An 18678-nucleotide genomic window follows, 5' to 3' on the forward strand; every position below is an offset into this window, starting at 1 on the left:
ATAATGATAAATAAACCCTGGAAAGCTATAAATTTTAATGTAATTCATGGAACTCGATATTTGCTTTCCTTAACTCTTAAATAGGCAATGTATCCTATAGGATACAACAGGTTAATAGGCTATATGCTATAATTTTAATAGAACAATAAATTGGTAGGAAAATTAAAATTTCGCAATACTATAATATTGTACAACATATAAAATATGGACATTGTGATAGTTGTTTTCTTTACAGTCCGACCCGGTTTAATAAACTAGTGAGAGAAATGAAGTTTTGCCACTTTAATGGTTAATATGATATGTTCAACATAAGTTTTGTAATGTTACTCTGAAACTACAAAATAACCCTTAAAATAGTTTAGCGCGATCGGAAGGGGATGAAAAGCACGTATGTAGACTCCACGTGATGGATGGCAAATGTTAACCTGGATATTTGAATATTTCCCCCGTCAAATGAGAATGAAGGATCTTCGACCTCGAGAAAAAGTCACACAATTCTGTATTTTTAGGGCATCAAACCACAGACCTTGCAGAAATCATTAACTTTCTAATAAATTATTACATTAATCATGCCACTTTCCTTTGTAAAGTTTTTATTAACGCAAAAGTTCCCTTTAATTGGCTTGTTTCCCGGAGGGTAGGGCGTAGTGCGGCCAGCCGCCGCTAGATGTCTCTAGCGAACCTCAGCTGTCCTCTTCTTGTCATTCCCGTTCCATGCCGGGTACAGATCAGTGCTTTTAACTTCGCAGTAGTGTAATCGGAAGATTTGGGTGTTTCTTCTACGTCAAGTGAACAGCTGTTCCAGTTTTTAACGCCGAATTAACATCATTTTACTTAAGAGGTACGTGAATCTTTAATCTGTGCTTCCGAAGAGTTATATTTCTGTCATTTCTGGGCTTATTACATTAGAAATAGCCGCTCGGCGGATTTCACGTTTGCCGGCAACAGGTTTTGTGTATGTACGTACATAGGGCGTGTGTACTTGTCAGAAGGCTCTGAAAACTGTCGACTTTCTATTGTTTTTCGTTTGTTTATGTGTTTGTAGTTATTCGACATGGATGAATTAAATATTTAACAAGGAATTTACTTTTTAATTAGGACAAAGTACGGGGTTCGTATTTTTACCCCAAAATATTAATTTATAGTGAAATTCAGTGAAATTATGAATTGAATTATTATAACTGATCATAAAATTTAATTTTACACTACGAAGAAAGAAATGTATTTTTTTTTTTTTTTTTTGTGAAATCGGATTGGTACCATTAAATGAGTAGTGTTTTAAAGCGCTTGAACCGAACACATTTTAGCCAATAGAATACTTCGAAATTCTTTCCCTGATTGTAATAAGGCAAATACATTTTTAGCCAATGGTATTTTAAATTTTGTACGCCCCAGGAATTATTTCCTGTACATTCGAATAAATAAAAACAAACTAAATATGTTTAAATCTATTATTCAATTGGGGTGGAGGGTGCGAAAATATGTTAAATGTGATCCATTTTGAATCTTGCGTACACTACTTTTAACACTTGAATATAAGTAATTGATTAACTAGCGGACTTACTCGTGTTAATTATGTAAGTTTGTGCGGCTTATACTTGTTTCGGTGCTTCATCACACCATCCTCAGAGCCTACTAGATCTCGGCGTCATCTCGAACTTCTCTGCCTGTTATGTGGGTGCGTTTGATTGTTGAAAGGTGTTGAAAAGTGGAGTGAAATAGTGTGTGTGTACTGAAATTGATCTGTGTGTTGAGAATTTGATCGGGGTGTGTTTTAGTGTTTAGGCTCTGAGGATGGCGTGATGAAGCACCGAAACAGCTGTAAGCCGAACAAACTTGCATAATTAACACGAGTAAACGAGTAAGTCTGCTAGTTAATCAATTAGTTAAATGTGAGTTAAAATATTGTCCGGAAATGGGGCACATTTCATATTCTCTAGAATTTTTATATAAATATGATGAAAGTGAAATATTGTAGTTAATTTTAACAATATCTCAATTTTTAAAGTATTATCTCGATTACTAAAAACATATGTATTATTATTATTATTATTATTATTATTATTATTATTATTCCGACACGGTACACCGTAAAAAGAAGCGGAAGAACATTCCACAATTATTATTGTCATTATTATTGAGAGGACGTGGTGAGCGGTGCCCCCTTCCCCCCATTTTGCGATTTTTTAAATGTTTTTGATATGAAAATATCTTTCGCAATAGTCATAAGAAAATCCGTTACGTAAGACCGGCGTTGCGGACCTCGTAGTGAACACGTACCGTGAAGATTACAAACGCTTCTGAAATTCCGAAGGCTATGAATACATTAAGAAATGAGTTAAAGAAAAGAAAAACATCGTTACAGAAGTTCAAGCTTTAACATAACCATTTTGAAAATATTAATTTCATTTATAACCAATGCAAGGCTTATTCCGTGGCTTATGTCTCGTGACCAGAATATTGTACGAAATGGAAATATAAAAATTGGAGATTTATCCTTCGAAGAGGTGGAAAAATTCAAATATCTTGGAGCAACAGTAACAAATATAAATGACACTCGGGAGGAAATTAAACGCAGAATAAATATGGGAAATGCCTGTTATTATTCGGTTGAGAAGCTTTTATCATCCAGTCTGCTGTCAAAAAAATCTGAAAGTTAGAATTCATAAAACAGTTATACTACCGGTTCTTCTGTATGGTTGTGAAACTTGGACTCTCACTTTGAGAGAGGAACAGAGATTAAGGGTGTTGAGAATAAGGTGCTTAGGAAAATATTTGGGGCTAAGCGGGATGAAGTTACAGGAGAATGGAGAAAGTTACACAACACAGAACTGCACGCATTGTATTCTTCACCTGACATAATTAGGAACATTAAATCCAGACGTTTGAGATGGGCAGGGCATGTAGCACGTATGGGCGAATCCAGAAATGCATATAGAGTGTTAGTTGGGAGACCAGAGGGAAAAAGACCTTTAGGGAGGCCAAGACGTAGATGGGAGGATAATATTAAAATGGATTTGAGGGAGGTGGGATATGATGATAGAGACTGGATTAATCTTGCACAGGATAGGGACCGATGGCGGGCTTATGTTAGGGCGGCAATGAACCTTCGGGTTCCTTAAAAGCCAGTATGTAAGTACCAATGCAAAACGAAAAAAATAGATTAGTTTGCAAATTCAAAACGAAGAAAACAAGAAATCCATAATACATAAACGAATTTGGAGATTTGTAAGTATCTTTCGTAATTTATAAAATTAATACGCTATTTATACAATTTTAATTACAATATACACAATGGGCCAAAAAAAGGCACAAAATAAATGGTTATATTCCATTACCTAATAATTTCACTTGAAAGTTTATTTCACAGCAAATTTCACAGTCCTTGTAGACCGGAGAAGCACTCTAATATTTAATTTTTTACCATTTATTAAACATTATTTTTTAATTTTCGTAAGGCAGTGCAAAATCGATCGTTTATGCCGAACTAAGCATTATGGTCTGACGAGTTCAGCAGGCCAAGCCGTTTGTTGTGCTATCGTCATTTGTTTTCTTCCGTTTTCAGTTCTCGTTTTGTGAATAATGGGTCGCTTAACGAACGAAGACAAGATTTTCATTAAACATTTGCACCAATATGATAATTTATCTGCCCGTCAAACTGTAAGGAACTACGCTGAGCGAGAATGGTCTGTTTCAAGTGTACAACGATTGATTAGCAAGATACGGACATGATATCCCTCCTGAGAGATTATTGCGTGAAAGATCGCATTTCTCAGATTCTCTGATGGTTTCCGCTGGAGTTTCAAACGAGATCTTAAGCCTATGGACTATTTTGTATGGAGTCAACTACAAAAAGCAGTTTACTACAAAACAAGAATTCGTAATATTGAACATTTAAGACAACGCCTTCTTGAATGTTGGACCGGCTTGATCAAAGACAGATATCCAGTGCTATTGGACAATGGAGAAGACGCCTACAAATGGTTGTGCGGGCAAATGGCGTCACATAGAGCATCATTTTTAATTTTGATTATTTTAAAGATCATTAATTATTATTAATTTTACCAACATTCAGTTTCTGCATTTTGAAGTAATAAATTGTCTTTAAAAACCACATTTTTCGCATCATTGTGTATTGGCCTCCATAAGATTTTAATTAAGCCTAAAAAAAACATAATAAAAAAGTCCTGCTCATCTTTAAAGTCTACTCTTTCCAACAGTGTATTCATTATAAATTAATGTTATGTATTTTCGAAAGTAGAGTATTTCTAATTTTGTGCCTTTTTTTTTTTTTGGTCCACTATGTATAAATAAGTCAAACAGAATCGTGTGTACAATCGAATGGAGGCACCACTATCGATGTTGCTTTACATACGATTAGATACGTTGGAATCACAGTACATGTTGTGTTTTAGTCATCATAAACCTGTTCTGTCTGGTGTACCGCAAGGATGTCTTCATTCGGGAAGGAAATAAACGTAGGGTGCTCATGCCGTACATTTCTTGATAGAGGGCTCCCATACAAAATTTGTAGACTATTTCTCACCCGTTTTAAGTTCCGCGTCTAAATAACTTCCCCTGACGAAAACGTCGTTAAATACAGTGCCATTACTACTCTACAATCAATAGCTTTACCGATCATTTCCACAATGGCAAATTTAAGAAGATAGTAGGAAAATTAACTTTTTTTAATTTCGCTAATATGTTTTCGCGGGATATCAGCCGAGTTAAGATTTTGGAATGCTCCAAGCTTTCGACTGCTATCTCTGCAGCCATCTTCAGGGAAGTGATGTCCGAACAGAAAGTCGAAAGGTTATATAGATGTGGCTGTCTCAGGTGAAACGGGATTGGTTGGCGGATCGGCCAATCCGGGGCCGGGAATTGTCATCGCTCGTAAGCTCCGCCCCTCCCGGGATTACTGCGTGAAGTTTGGCGGGCGGCGAGCCCTGTTCCGCCGGTTGGAATCGGTTGCCGTCCTCGGTCCGTGATCTTCATGACCTTGATTGTAAGAGGGCCTGAGTTGGTCTAAGGCCGGTGTCCATGCCTGACTGAGCTGGAGTCCACTGTCTCTGTTAAAGTTGTTTTTCTCCAGCTTGATCTCTATGGCCTCCTTGATTGTACGATCCCAGTAGTGGCTTGATTTGTTAATGACCTTGGTGTGGTCAAACAGTATTTTATGCTCCTTTTCTATGCTGTGTTGCGCCACTGCAGATTTTTCCGGGTAATACAGCCTCAGGTTCCTCTTATGTTCTTTGATTCTGTCTTCTATTGTGCGGCCAGTCTGCCCTATGTATACTTCGCCACACTCGCATGGAATCTTGTAAATCCCTGGAGTCCTTAAGCCCTGACTGTCTTTAACTTGACGTAGATGACTCCGGATTTTGCTCTGTGGTTTATGGATGGTTTTGATATTAACCTTCTGGAGGATTCTGCTTATTTTGTGTGACACGCTCCCGCAGAATGGAATGAAAGCTTTCTTTGTCGGTTCTTGCTTGCTGTCTAAGTCTATTGTGTTACATCTCGTGGTAACTTGTTTGAGGGCTTTGCTGATGTCTCTCCGGCTGTAGTTGTTTTGCTGTAGTGTTCTACGAAGATGGTCCATTTCTGCAGGCAAGTTGTTGATATCGGAAATGACTATGGCGCGATGTAGTAGACTAGTCAGGACGGACTTCTTCTGCGAAGGGTGGTGGAGGCTAAGTGCATTCAGGTACAGATCTGTGTGCGTCGGCTTTCTATACACGCCATGTCCGAGAGTACCATCTGCTTTCCTGTGTATGTGGATATCCAGGAACGGCAGTGAGCCCTCTGACTCCACCTCCATGGTGAACTGGATATTCGCGTGGATGCTGTTGAGATGTTGTAGGAACTCTTGTAGCTTGTCTTGTCCGTGCGGCCAGACCACGAAGGTGTCGTCTACGTAGCGGAAGAAGTGGCTCGGCTTGTGTGTGGCTGAGTCTAGGGCCTGGTGTTCGAAGTGCTGCATGTAAAAGTTAGCAATAGCAGGTGACAGCGGGGAGCCCATTGCCACGCCGTCGGTTTGTTCGTAGAACTCACTGTTGTACGTGAAGTAAGTAGTAGTCAAGGCCAGTCTGAAGAGTTGTAGAATATCATCCGGGAATTGTTCCGCTACCAGTTCAAGAGCCTCTTTTATCGGAACCTTTGTGAAGAGTGAAATTACATCGAAGCTCACTAGTAGATCTGATGGGACCACTGTGATGTTCTCCAGAATTCTAACAAATTCTGTAGAGTTTTTCACATGATGTTCACACGTTCCAATCAGGGGTTGGAGCATGTTGGTTAGATGCTTGGCCAGGTGGTATGTGGGCGACCCGATGGTGCTAACAATGGGTCGTAATGGTAGCCCTTGTTTGTGGATCTTGGGGAGCCCGTAAATCCGAGGTGGTGTGGCCGAGTGTGGTAGTAGAACTTTTATAACCTCGGCAGGCAGCGAGGAAGATTTCAGCAGCGTGGTGGTTCTTCTTATGATCCTGTTAGTGGGATCACGTGTCAGTTTCTTGTAGGTCGTGTCTGCTAGTAGTTCAACAATTTTCTGGTCGCGCCATAGTCATTTCCGATATCAACAACTTGCCTGCAGAAATGGACCATCTTCGTAGAACACTACAGCAAAACAACTACAGCCGGAGAGACATCAGCAAAGCCCTCAAACAAGTTACCACGAGATGTAACACAATAGACTTAGACAGCAAGCAAGAACCGACAAAGAAAGCTTTCATTCCATTCTGCGGGAGCGTGTCACACAAAATAAGCAGAATCCTCCAGAAGGTTAATATCAAAACCATCCATAAACCACAGAGCAAAATCCGGAGTCATCTACGTCAAGTTAAAGACAGTCAGGGCTTAAGGACTCCAGGGATTTACAAGATTCCATGCGAGTGTGGCGAAGTATACATAGGGCAGACTGGCCGCACAATAGAAGACAGAATCAAAGAACATAAGAGGAACCTGAGGCTGTATTACCCGGAAAAATCTGCAGTGGCGCAACACAGCATAGAAAAGGAGCATAAAATACTGTTTGACCACACCAAGGTCATTAACAAATCAAGCCACTACTGGGATCGTACAATCAAGGAGGCCATAGAGATCAAGCTGGAGAAAAACAACTTTAACAGAGACAGTGGACTCCAGCTCAGTCAGGCATGGACACCGGCCTTAGACCAACTCAGGCCCTCTTACAATCAAGGTCATGAAGATCACGGACCGAGGACGGCAACCGATTCCAACCGGCGGAACAGGGCTCGCCGCCCGCCAAACTTCACGCAGTAATCCCGGGAGGGGCGGAGCTTACGAGCGATGACAATTCCCGGCCCCGGATTGGCCGATCCGCCAACCAATCCCGTTTCACCTGAGACAGCCACATCTATATAACCTTTCGACTTTCTGTTCGGACATCACTTCCCTGAAGATGGCTGCAGAGATAGCAGTCGAAAGCTTGGAGCATTCCAAAATCTTAACTCGGCTGATATCCCGCGAAAACATATTAGCGAACCAACGCCGAGAAAGCCTCAAATCATACATTTTTTTAATTTGTCGTATTTTGAGTGTGGAAATTTGACGTGGTTTTGGTAACTTTATCTAATAAAATTGTATGTTAAAATACGAAAGCGAATTCATATCATTTAATTGCTATAATGTTACTACAATCCTGCGTCATAGCCTGAGATACCATTCCTGGACTCGCGTTACAAAATCCGCGCTGGTTCGAGTCCTCGTGGAGGAAAAAATTTTCTTATGAAATTTCGGCCAGTGTATGGGGCCGGTGCCCACCCGACATCCTGACGCACTTGGAGAGCTACGATATGTAGCGAAATCCGGTTTCAAAACCAACTGTAACAGTTGGGGATCGTGCTAACGCACATTATTATCGTATTGGTTGGATGATCGTTCACCTCTGTTGAGACGTGCGGATTTGACACCAGGATTGCTCTTCTATGGGCTATCAGTCACATAATAATAATAATAATAATAATAATAATAATAATAATAATAATATAAAAGTCATAAGAGCGAAATGTTTGTGTTTAGAAAAAAGTAAGTCTAAGAGTTGAACAATTACAATTTAGTGTTAAATAAGATTAATTGGAGCAAAGGAATGATTAACATAATGATGGAAAATTGATATATTAAAAATAAAAATCGTATTCTACAAAAGTTATATTTGAAGAAAGATTATATTCTAGAGCAGCCGTGGCGAAAATGTAATCGTGCGCCGAGCCACTGTGTAACCTGCAACGTGCATAGCACCTATGGTGGGAGGCGGACACCCGAAGGGGAAGTGAAGCAACTGTCTGACTTATTAACGGATTTTAATTTTCCTTACGTCAAGCATTTAAATATAATTTTATACAGTACAAGGCTAGAAACTAATGTTTAGTACGTGTAACGAAGAATGAAATGAATAAGAAAACATAGGACACATTATCACAACCTAAAATCAACTGTCTTCAGAATGTCTCTGCGACAGAGTTTCAAAATCAGGAATTATGTCACTAACTGCCAGTCGTAGTTGATCACGAAGGTATTTGTCTGTCAGTCGTGATCTAAATTTGGTTTCTACTATTTTCATTGTTGAAAATAATTTTTCACAAACGTAAGTTGTAGCGAACATGGCTTCAAAAGAGCAAGCGAAAGAACGAAGCTTCGGATATTTATTTTTTGGCAAAGATTTGAAAGTTCAACATTTGTCAAGTCCTTACATCTAGCTTTCATTTGACATCACATTGTAAATCAGTGAGTTCAAATTGAAGATCTAACCGCATTATTCGTACATCTGCTGAAAAAGGGTCGACGTACAGAGATAATAATAATAATAATAATAATAATAATAATAATACTTAACCGTTTAATGTTTCATCAGTAACATGTAGTATAATACCGTTTTATGTTATACAACCGTTTTCCTCGTAATACTTGTGAACAAATCATACATTTAATATTCTCATCATATTGGCAGCAAAAAATGCATCCTCCCATCCTACTTGAAACTTTCGTTTTTGTAGAGGTACATGGTTTCGAGAGAGACATTGCGACGATACGCCACTCGCAGATCAGAGACAAATACAAATGGAACGGAGTTTGACTCCAGTGAGTGAGAGGGTGGGGGTTGGGGGAGGTAGGAAGCAAGAGAAATGCATAGCTATCACTGCGAGCCACAATGTGCTCGTGAGTCATATTTTCGCCACGGCTGCTATAGACTGTGGTAATACTGTCTTAATCGTATAGCATCATGGGAACGAAGTACCGTCCTTAGTTACAGTCTTCGAAACATCGTGGGTTTCTATAGGGACTGTCTGCAGTAGAACAGTTTTATTCTTTACTACGTATTATAAAACTCATTTCCATAGGCCCTAGGGTTTGTAAGGGCTGTACCAGCTGTTTTCTACATAATGCTGAACATGGACTGCGACGCTGTTACTTGGGAAGTTCCGATGAATCTGATAAAGGGAAAATCTGCCCAGCTGGGAGGTACCGCTTGCTTCCGCGATAACGGAGTTTGATCCAACTTTCTGAACGCTGTAATGGCGTCCCTCGGACTACCTGTAAAACGGGGTGTGTGGGCGAATGAATACAACCTTAAAACAAAATAACTCACCGCAAGTTCATCTGCAGTTTCCAGCCTAATGATGTTCAGACAAGAAAAATTCTGACTATAGCTTTCAGCAGTGTGTTGCCATGGTTACGACCCGTCTTTCAATATCCAATTTAAGTTAAGAGATTATTCATAGACGATAAATTGATAATTGTAATTCTTTATTTAACATTCCTTTTAATCTATGGAGGCTATTCCTACACGATAATTTATTCATTTCTTAAACTCTTACCTGAAAATATAGGGTATTTCAAAAGTCAGTTCAAACATTAAACCGCTATAAATATTGTAATATTTGAGATAGGGAAAAAACAAAAACATCACAGTGTTAGGCAAACAACGGGGTTTACAAAACATTGGGAAGATGTCCGCCGTTCTCTTGTTCAACGTACAGCTTCTGTCTGCTACACTATGCACAGCATTTTGCAGATAATGTATTGGAATATTGGCAATTTCTTGCGAGATGGCATCTTTCAATTGCAGTAGGGTTGTTGGATGCGTCAGGAAGACTCGTTCTTTAAGGTAACCCCACAACCAAAACTCGGTCGGATTGAAATCTGGAGATCGCGGAGGCCACAGTGTTGAAAAGTGCCTACTGATGACAAGATCGCCAAACATCTGCGTAATTAATTGTTTTGCAGGAATAAAGATGTGGGGTGGAGCGCCATCTTGCATGAAGATTGTTTTCCATATCGTGATTCCTCAGTCTAGGAATGACGAAGTTCTGTAACATGCTGTAGTAGCGCTCTCCGTCTACTGTAACAGTCTGTCTTATTCCATCATTGTCCACACCTGCGCAGTAACGGTTAACGTGTCTGGCCGGGAAACCAGGTGGCCCGGGTTCGATTCCCGGTTGGGGCAAGTTACCCGGTTGAGGTTTTTTTCTCGGGTTTTTCCTCAACCCAGTGTGAGCAAATGCTGGAGAACTTTCGGTGCTTGACTCCGGACTCACTTCACCGGCATTATCACCATCTAATTCAGACGCTAAATAACCTAAGATGCTGATAAAGCATCGTAAAATAGCCTACTAAAATTTAATGGTGGCGTTAACACGCATAATTGAGGTTCGTTTCCCGACCAAAGTTATCAGTAGGCACTTTCCAACAATGTGGCCTCCGTGATCTCCAGATTTCAATCCGGCCGACTTTTGGTTGTATGGTTACCTTAAGGAACGAGTTTTCGTGACGCATCCAACAACCCTACTGCAACTGAAAGATGTCGTCTCGCAAGAAATTGCCAATATTCCAAGACATTATCTGCAAAATGCTGTACATGGTGTCGCAGACAGAATGCTGTACGTTGAACAAGAGAACGGCGGACATCTTCCCAATGTTTTGTAAACCCCGTTGTTTGCCCAACACTGTGATGTTTTTGTTTTTTCCTGTCTCAAATATTATAATATTTATAGCGGTTTAATATTTGAACTGACTTTTGAAATACCCTATACATTAAGTCTATTGTAATAGAATGGTAGTTTAAATTATTAAAGCCGAAATGCATTTAACTTGAATAATCTAATCTATGGTGCTTAAAATTTACTGTTATGTCTAAGTTTGCTATAGTTGGAGTCATAACAAATTCATAAATATATCAATTACAAAATTGTAAAACTTTTTGTAGCAACATGTTTTTATAAAAACATTCAATAGTGGTTTGTCAGGTATTACATTACTATACAATAATGTAAACGTCCGGCAACAAGGTATCTCTATTCTTAAGTTGTAGTTAAACCTGATATTGAAATATAGGATTGTATAGAATTAGTAATATGCGTTACAAGAGCGGTATGTTGAAGTTTTCATGTTCGAGGAAAAGTTTGAAGAAGCGAAACGTAGTTGAGCTTTTTTAATTTCCGAGAATTGAAAGAAAACATACCGCTCGTGTATCGTACATTATTTTGTGCGAAGATCGTTTATTACATACCTGAAAGAGGAATTTCTAATTAGTTGCAATGAAATCTCCATCTTGGTTTCTGTTCAGTGACGGCAAATTTGCAAAACAAAAATATCTATCTTCAACATTGTTGCTTTAAAATGTTTTCTGTGTTTACTATACTCCAGCAGGCTGTGATATACGTCTGTCATTTTTTTCCTCCAGTCTATGATGAGTCTGGAATCTTGTTGATTTTTTCACGGCTTCCTTAATGTTACTTGCATCACGAATGCAGTAACTTTAGTGGAGTTGTAGAGTTTACTTAATTTTTGCAAATATTTAAAAACAATAATTAACAGTGCAATTTAGGTGAAATTTCAGTGGTAAGTTTCCAATTTGTAATTATTACGATTTTGAACGTCTCTAAAAATAATACGAGTATGTTAAAAGCCTAAAGCAGTAAAATCAATATGTCACTTAAGCGGTAAGAAGAGGGAAATTGTTGTGTGTGTTAGGTTGGGAATACTGAATGTGGAATTTTAGACTTTCCGCGGATTGGTTTTGTGCGGAAACCAAGCAAATACGCACGATCTCGCACAAAAAATATTGACCTACTTTCCATCTAGCGGAGGTGGTAGTAGTATACATTTTTTTTTCTGATTATGAGCTTAAAACCCAACGTCCGGCTTACATGCAGTAAAGAGTCCTTGGTTTGTGAAATTGGATGAACATAGTTACAAAAGAATGAGTAATGCATTTATGTCGTCCTACATTTTCTATAGGAATTTTAATTGTTTACCTCGGCGAAATAACTAGAGTTTGTAAACACATTTAGTTCTATAGAAATGAAACAAAAGCCTAGATTTTTACAACGCCTTTACAAGAATTTAATCATTATGGCTCGTAAAGCGTACAGGTATCGCTGCTTTAAAAATCAGCCCGTCACATATTGGCCGTAAACCTGACAGCCAACCCGAGCCATAAAAGTTTTATTTATTTACACGAAGTTTCTTCATTTTCTTCTCTGCAGTTTTATTAAAGACGACGTTTGAAGTTACTAGATTTGATATAAGAGTATCTAATTTAAGAAATATGATAGACTTGTGATATGGTGTGCGTTATTGTTTTGTCTTGAAATGTACATGTTCGTGTTACCATGGAAACAGAAATGTAAGCACAGTCTAGTATGTACAAACACGAAGCTTGAGTTTATGAGGGTACTAGAAACAATAGACTGTGCAGGTACTATTTCGCATTGTCTGTAATGAGGCGATAGTAGCGATCCTAGTGGTTAGCAACTATCTATGGATGCATATTTACTATGTATTGAGCTTCGTGACTGTATATATACTAGACTGTGGTGTAAGTTTGTGATTTTCGTCGCGGTCCGTGCTGCTTTATTCTCTATGTAATGCACTACGATCATGCTTCTCTCCCGTCCCCCTCTCCCCTTTTTATGGGAAGAGATAATTTTATTATACACTGATGGTCAATGCCTCAGTTTTATTTTTGGGTGGTAGTTATTAGGTTCTCCATTTTCGGCTTTCCCCTTCAACATTCTTCACAGTTCATTCGGTGAAACGGCGAATCTCCGAGTGGGAAGAGTGGCCAACAGGCTTGGAGCTTACATAGACATTTCTTAACATTAATTTCCCTTGCAGGGACGCGATTTTGCTTACCTTTTTTGCATTTCTTTGTCATGGAATTGCTGGATATACTTATGGTTTATTCTTATATTACATGAAAATCAAATAAAATACACTACAATGTTAAAAAAAAGTACATATTGGATTTTATTAGCCTACTTTAATAGAGAACACAATTTTCATTCAATATTTAGTTTTTTGGAAAAAAATAGTCCATTTTAAAGCCGTTTTTCATTTCTTATTTTAATGATTTAATTATCATTTTTCTTTTTACGAAACCAGTGTCAAATATAAATTGCTTATATTGGAATAATTTTATGAAAATATGATGCAGGTACTTAAAAGATAAGTACAAAAATATGCACTTACATGCAATTTAAAATTAATCTAAGATATTATAAAATTGTAATTTGCGCAGATAAATTATTTAATAAATATATCAATATCAATCTTCGAAAAAATGACAGATCATTCAATGAAATTCCTATTATTACGTCAAACGTTTATGCTGTTCTTGATTGTTATTGTGAGCATGGTTGGGATTGTAAGGATGTTTGGGATTTGAAATAAAAGTTTGATATTTCTTTTCATTTCTGTCTTCATACTCCCCGCATTTAAATTTAACAAGACGGAGCCTTCTCGTTAACTACTTCATAATCGCTTCCTCATTCCAGGAGGCCTAGTCTGCAGACAACAATGCAATTGATAGTCGAAACGATTCACACATCAATATGACGCCAGTCAGTTGTTTGAAATTGTAATGAATAATAATGTGTTATTACAGAGAATTGAATTCATTTGGAAATTACTCGTAATACTACAGTTAAGTACTTCAGAATTAGATTATGTTAAATTAACAATTTCTGTCTTTATGCTCCCCGCATTTATTAATGTCTTCCATTTATGTACTAATGAGAATGTTCGATTAAATTAGATTTAAGCTTAATACTTCGTTAAACTTTTACACGTTAAAAAAAGTTTCACGTGAATCTTTTCCAAGTCCATCTGATACCGAAATCATAGATCTGCAGCAATTGTTTTTAACACGGCCCCCTTGTATAAAGATATACAATTAAATCACTGAAATAAAAGATAATTAAAATACGTTATTTATTTACGTATTTATTTATTTAATTATTTACTTATTTATGTATTTACTTATTTATTTCCTTACGTATTTATTTACTTGTTTATTTATTTATTTATTTACTTGCTGGCCTTCTATGCCCAAGGTTGCGGGTTCGATCCCGGGCCAGGTCAATGGCATTTAAGTGTGCTTAAATGCGACAGGCTCATGTCAGTAGATTTACTGGCATGTAAAAGAACTCCTGCGGGACAAAATTCCGGCACATCCGGCGACGCTGATATAACCTCTGCAGTTGCGAGCGTCGTTAAATAAACCATAACATTTTTATTTATTTACTTATTTATATATTTACTTAGTTATGTATTTACCTATTTATTTACTTGTTTACTTATTTACTTGTTTATTTATTTACTTATTTATTTATTTACTTATTTATGTATTTACTTAGTTATGTATTTACTTATTTATTTACCCATTTATTTATTTACTTGTTTACTTATTTACTTGTTGATTTATTTACTTTTTACTTGTTTATTTATTTACTTGTTTATTTACTTATTTATGTACTTATTTATTTACTTATTTACTTATTTTTACTTGTTATTTATTTACTTATTTATTTATTTACTTATTTATGTATTTACTTAGTTATGTATTTACTTATTTATTTACCCATTTATTTATTTACTTATTTTTACTTGTTGATTTATTTACTTGTTTATTTACTTATTTATTTTTACTTGTTTATTTATTTACTTATGTATTTATTTAATTATTTATTTATTTACTTATTTTTACTTGTTTATTTATTTACTTATTTATGTACTTATTTACTTATTCATTTACTTATTTATGTACTTATTTATTTATTTAATTATTTGTTTACTTATTTATTTATTTTTACTTGTTTATTTATTTACTTATTTATATATTTATTTAATTATTTATTTATTTACTTATTTACCTGTTTATTTATTTACTTATTTATATATTTATTTGCTTGTTTATTTACTTATTTTTTACTTGTTTATTTATTTATTTATTTATGTACTTATTTACTTATTCATTTACTTATTTATGTACTTATTTATTTATTTAATTATTTGTTTACTTATTTATTTATTTTTACTTGTTTATTTATTTACTTATTTATGTATTTATTTACTTATTTATTTACTTATCTATGTACTTATTTATTTATTTACTTATTTATTTACTAATTTATTTTCTTATTTATTTATTTATTTATTTACTTCTTTAATTATTTATTTATTTATTTACTGGCTTTTAAGGAACCCGCAGGTTCATTGCCGCCCTCACATAAGCCCGCCATTGGTCCCTATCCTGAGCAAGATTAATCCATTCTCTATCATCATATCCCACCTCCCTCAAATCCATTTTAATATTATCCTCCCATCTACGTCGCTCTTTATTTATTTACTTATATATATATTTATTTATTCATTTATACGTCGTCGTTATTGTTGTAATTGCCTATATGAACAGACGACATCCCAGATGGCTGGTGGTTTTTTTTTCAACAAATTCTGTGATGCACATAACCTCTTAAAGATATAAAAACAAATGAGCATGAATCTGCTAGCATAATTAATAGGCTTAGGTTGCGCATTCTATTTGATCAATGTTGTAGTTGGCCAAAAATAAACAAATGAAGCTACTCGTATTTACATAGCGGGTGACATAGACGTAACTCTCATAAGTGGCAGTGCTGTAATTTTGTTACAACTTTCCTCGAGTGGTAAGCAGGAAATCACTCCAGTTTAAAAAGTATGTAGACGCGTAAAGTTACTAACCTAGTTATTACTATTAATAATGTCTTGGTTGTTTTTGTACGTGTGAGTTAGAAGCTTGCAGAGGGCTTACAAGATGTTAACTATGTAGGGAAACGAGTGCCGGCTTGCTAATGGCTCAAGTTAAGCGCGCAATTTCCTTATTCGTTATCATTGGGTGAAACACAAGACACGGCGATATCGTGCCTGGAGGAAAACCTGTTTGCGACAGATGATTCCTGGTGCTGGCGACCGCAAGGAAGGAAGAAGTTGATAAAATAGAGTATAAATAAACATACTGTGCGTAGTAGAGGAACGTGTAGCGCCTATTGGTTCAGATATTGAGCACAAAATTGAAAGATTCTAATGGGGTGGAGCGTAGGCTTGATCTCTCGTGTTAGTATCTACGAGTCAATTTATCAGGGAATGATGTACAAGAAATATAATAATTTTAGTACTAGTCTGTCTGTGTACAGCGATTTCTACTAAACTATTGGACGGATTTTGTTCATATTCAGTATCTACGAGTCAATTTATCAGGGAATGATGTACATGAAATATAATAATTTTAGTACTACTCTGTCTGTGTACAGCGATTTCTACTAAACTATTGGACGGATTTTGTTCATATTCAGTATCTACGAGTCAATTTATCAGGGAATGATGTACATGAAATATAATAATTTTAGTACTAGTCTGTCTGTGTACAGCGATTTCTACTAAACTATTGGACGGATTTTGTTCATATTCAGTATCTACGAGTCAATTTATCAGGGAATGATGTACATGAAATATAATAATTTTAGTACTACTCTGTCTGTGTACAGCGATTTCTACTAAACTATTGGACGGATTTTGTTCATATTCAGTATCTACGAGTCAATTTATCAGGGAATGATGTACATGAAATATAATAATTTTAGTACTACTCTGTCTGTGTACAGCGATTTCTACTAAACTATTGGACGGATTTTGTTCATATTCAGTATCTACGAGTCAATTTATCAGGGAATGATGTACATGAAATATAATAATTTTAGTACTACTCTGTCTGTGTACAGCGATTTCTACTAAACTATTGGACGGATTTTGTTCATATTCAGTACCTACGAGTCAATTTATCAGGGAATGATGTACATGAAATATAATAATTTTAGTACTAGTCTGTCTGTGTACAGCGATTTCTACTAAACTATTGGACGGATTTTGTTCATATTCAGTATCTACGAGTCAATTTATCAGGGAATGATGTACATGAAATATAATAATTTTAGTACTAGTCTGTCTGTGTACAGCGATTTCTACTAAACTATTGGACGGATTTTGTTCATATTCAGTATCTACGAGTCAATTTATCAGGGAATGATGTACATGAAATATAATAATTTTAGTACTGGTCTGTCTGTGTACAGCGATTTCTACTAAACTATTGGACGGATTTTGTTCATATTCAGTATCTACGAGTCAATTTATCAGGGAATGATGTACATGAAATATAATAATTTTAGTACTGGTCTGTCTGTGTACAGCGATTTCTACTAAACTATTGGACGGATTTTGTTCATATTCAGTATCTACGAGTCAATTTATCAGGGAATGATGTACATGAAATATAATAATTTTAGTACTGGTCTGTCTGTGTACAGCGATTTCTACTAAACTATTGGACGGATTTTGTTCATATTCAGTATCTACGAGTCAATTTATCAGGGAATGATGTACATGAAATATAATAATTTTAGTACTAGTCTGTCTGTGTACAGCGATTTCTACTAAACTATTGGACGGATTTTGTTCATATTCAGTATCTACGAGTCAATTTACATGTACATGAAATATAATAATTTTAGTACTAGTCTGTCTGTGTACAGCGATTTCTACTAAACTATTGGACGGATTTTGTTCATATTCAGTATCTACGAGTCAATTTATCAGGGAATGATGTCCATGAAATATAATAATTTTAATACTAGTCTGTCTGTATACAGCGATTTTGTTTTCAGTATTCCTTGCGACGTATCATTATTCCATGCCAGGGGTGTCAACTACGGTATGATTATCTGGTAGCCTGCTGTATTGTAAGGGAGAGCAATGCATTGCCATGAATGGACGTCACATTGAGCACCTCCTATGAACAAGTGTTGGGATCACAGAAAGTATCTGTTGTAGGACCCATGTTTATTAGACATTATTTTCTTAATTGATTAAATGGCGATCTTACTCGTGTTAATTATGTAAGCATGTGCGGCTTGCAGCTGTTTCGGTGATACTTGACACCATCCTCAGAGCCTACTAGATCTCGGCGCTATCTCAACTTCGCTGCCTGTTGTATGGGTGCGTTCGTGTGGTGAAGAGTTGTGTCAAATAGTGTGTGTGTTCTGAAATTGATCTATGTGTTGAGAATTTGATCAGGGTGTGTTTTAGTGTGTCTGTATATTTCGTATTGTTCTAGTGTGTTGAGTTTTTGGTTTTTGGGTTGTACAGTATGTGTAGGATTTCCATGTCTGTATTTATGTTATTGTATGTGTGGTTAGCATTAGTTATGTGTTCGGCATATGTAGATGTATTGTGTCCTCTGGTTATTGCTTTCATGTGTTCTTTGTATCGAGTTTGGAATGATCTGCCTGTCTGTCCAATGTAGAAACTGTCGCAACTATTGCATGTGAGTTTGTATAC

General features: G+C 36.4%; 1 protein-coding gene across 1 annotated transcript in view; it reads left to right on the forward strand.

The window, feature by feature from the left end:
• Positions 1–684: 684 nt before the first annotated feature.
• Positions 685–18678, forward strand: part of LOC138703295 (superoxide dismutase [Cu-Zn]-like) — a 194295-nt gene continuing 176301 nt past the window's right edge. The window contains exon 1 of the mRNA XM_069831099.1: positions 685–841. The gene's annotated coding sequence lies outside the window, so the exon portion shown is untranslated. The remainder of the gene's footprint in view (positions 842–18678) is intronic.

The sequence above is a fragment of the Periplaneta americana genome, chromosome 1 (genome assembly GCF_040183065.1).
Source record: "Periplaneta americana isolate PAMFEO1 chromosome 1, P.americana_PAMFEO1_priV1, whole genome shotgun sequence".
NCBI lineage: Eukaryota > Metazoa > Arthropoda > Insecta > Blattodea > Blattidae > Periplaneta > Periplaneta americana.